This window comes from Furipterus horrens, unplaced genomic scaffold, assembly GCF_987537825.1.
Source record: "Furipterus horrens unplaced genomic scaffold, mFurHor1.1.pri manual_scaffold_11, whole genome shotgun sequence".
Lineage (NCBI taxonomy): Eukaryota > Metazoa > Chordata > Mammalia > Chiroptera > Furipteridae > Furipterus > Furipterus horrens.
In genome coordinates this window covers 101,328,796-101,331,889 of record NW_028327181.1, presented here as the reverse complement: position 1 = coordinate 101,331,889, position 3,094 = coordinate 101,328,796, and positions in this window count along the sequence as shown.

The window sequence follows — 3,094 nt, the reverse complement described above, 5'->3', positions numbered from 1 at the left end:
CAGCTGCTGACTGGGGCGCCCAGGGGCCACTCCAGCCCGCGGCGGGGCCAGGCCTGAGCCAGGGGGCCCCTTCCCAGCGTGCGTGCGGCGTGCCCTCCGCAGCGTGAGCCCTTTGAGCCAGTCACGCTAAAACACTGTAAACGCTGGTACTTTCTGCCCCGCCTGGAGGTTTACAAATGTGCATCGATGGTCGTCCTGCTGTTCAGACGGCCAGTCACCTGAGCCCACGGGCTAAAGAATCGGCTTCCTTCCCTAGAACGTGAACACCTCCAGAGAAGCGTTAAGAGCTTTTCCTGAAATTTTCTCTCCTGGGCTTTGAAAAACACTTCCGGATGTTTGCCAACAGCTTCTGCTTTGTCCTTCTGTCATTGGAGTGGGAAACCCCCACCGCCTGCCCAGGGAGGTTCCCGCTGACCCCGCAGCCTCCCGGGCCATTTTTGTCTCATGTGCTCCCGCTAGGGCTGGGCCTGGCTCCCCGGGAGCTCTCTGGTGGGCACCACAACCCAGTCCTGGGGCCCACCAACCCCGGGCAGGCAGCCGTGCGGCGCTGAGCTGGCCGCACCATCCACACCTGAGTTACCAGCCAGACCTGCTGGCGGCTGGATGCGGGGAGTGAGGGGGCCTGTCCCGCCCCGCTGCGCATGAACACAGTGGCCTGTCAGCGTCCGTTAGTCCAGGAACCTGGGTGTCTAGAGCAGAAACCGTGACAAGCGGTGGTCTGGGCCTCATGGTGGACGCGGCGTGAAGCCCCTTCCCCGCCTCAGCTGAAGGAGAAGGCAGGTCCCGCTGAGGCTCCGGGGCCAAGTGGCTGAGGCGGCAGAGCCCCAGGCTGCCTAGCTCTCGCCTCCCAGGTCTCAGGGAAAGGTGCACACGCCACAGACAGGGTGGGGACGGAGTGGACAGTGCAGTCACTGCCTGGGAGCGGCCCAGCTGGACCAGCGTGTCCCTCCAGGGTCCCAGCAGGGAGCCCCAGGGACAGGCCCTCCCTGGGTCAGCTGTGGCCGAGCCTCAGTGACTCAGCCCAGCAGAGCAGGCAGGGCAGCTGTGACACACCCTGGTCCAGAGCCTGCCAGTGTGGCCTCGTCCCCTCCCATGCAATTAGCCTCCCGTCCCGCGGGCCCAACCCAAGGGAGAGGCCACGCTGGGACGGGGGCAGGGCTGCTCCCTGCTGGAGGGGCTGAGGACAGGCCTGCAGGCCCGGGAGTGGAGGTGGGGGGCGGGGGCATCCAGAGACGGTGGAGAGGGCCAGAGGCCATCACTGTGGCCGGAGGCCATCGTCCACCTGCCCTGAAGCTTCCATGGGTGAAGAAGAGGGCCCTGGAGCACAAGTGGTCAGGTCACCTCCCACCACGGTGTCAGGAAATCCCGTGAGCCTAATGAGCCTCCCCTCCCCCCGACCCAGGGTTCAGGGGGCAGTGCTCACAGGTGGGAAACTTAGCGCCCCAGAACCCCACTCAGGGAGGGTGTGGAGCGGGGGCCTGGGGAGCATTGGGGGGCAGGGATCACATGTGCTTGGCAGACCATGGAAATAGTGTCAAGGGAACACAGGCAGGGACAGGGCTGGGATCCCTCTCGGGGGTGGGGCAGATGGTGTGAGGAGGGGGCTCAGACCACCTGTAGTCCCCCCCACCCCCAGCCCCGATTCTGGAATGCTTGATTGGAACAGAGGCACCCAGCTCGGCCCCAGAGGGAAAGGCCACGTGGATGCCACTGGAACCACCCAACCCAGGACAACTGACCAAAAGCAATGCCACCGTCCTGGAGGGCGGCAGAGACTGGGGCCGCCATCAAGGGCCAGCGTGGCAGGGGGATCCCCACAGCCCCCCGATTAACTTTCCTAGCAGCCTGTGCAGGAGACAGCTGGGTCTGGGGAAGGGCAGTGGGTCATGGTGAGTTCACCCAGGTGGTGACACCAGCAGTGGCTGCAGACGTGGCCTTGTCCTTGAGCAAATGGACCTGCCCCAGCACCTGGCGCACAGCTCCCCATTGGAAAACGCCCTTCTCCCGCCAGCAGCAGTTTGCTGGGAGCCGGTGAGGCCGGAGAGGCACCTTCTTCATCCCGCCTCAGGGGTCGCCAGCCCTCCAGCCCGGTGTCACTCGTTAGTCCGCAGACATCTTGATCACCGTCGCTTCCACAAGACATCACTGGCCCCTCACTACACGGGGGCATCATGCTGAATGGAGCTGCCGAGCAGCAGCACAGCCTCCTAAGCTCCCTGTTGAGGCCTGCCCACCAGAGGAATCAATGCCATTAAAATCCAGGGGCTTCCTACCGCAGTGAAATTCCCGCGGGCCCAGTGCGGGGGCAGCTGGAGGAGGACCCATTGCCCCGGCCCTGCCCGCAGCCAGAAAAAGGCCTGAAGACCACAGGCTGCCCTCAGTCTGGGGGTGACTCATTCCTCCTTGGGTGTGTTACTCCAGCCCATTTACTTAGGGACTTTTCAAGCAGCGGGTGTTGAGTGGGCCCCAGGACAGGGGAGACTGGGCAGCGGGGCCCTGGTGCTCTGGCCAGTGGCCGTAGGATCCTGCAGATCCAATGCTGCTCCAAGGTCATTGGCAGAGAAAGCCGCCGCGTCCTCCTGACCCACTGGCACATGCTGTGCGTTACCTGAGGAAGTCCACCTTTGCTTCAATCCACCCATCACCCATCTGTAACTTGATAAAACCACGGTGTGGACCCCACAGGGGCCGTGGGGGCCCAGGGGGCTCACACACAGGCTCAGGGGTGGGCCGGGTCCCCGTTTCCCCGCCCTCACTCTGTCCGCTGCACTGTCTGTGTGGGAACAGCAGCGGCAGCCGCTAGAAACCGCTGGCTCGTTTCACTCTGGAGCGTGGAAAGGTCACCGGACCCTGGGTGCCCCGAGTCTGCCGCTCGTACTTGTGGGATGACCCCCTGCCTCAGTCTCCGGTGCACAGTGGAAAAAACGAGGTGGAGAAGGTGGCAGTGGAGCCTAGGAGCTAAGGGAAAAGCTTTAAACCATATTTCTTCATTATAAAAGTAAACATGTATTGAAAACAAATCAGTTGTTCTGGAGGTACTGAGAGGAAAAAGGGATTTCTGCTTGTTCCTCCCAGCCTGCCCCATGGTGGCTGC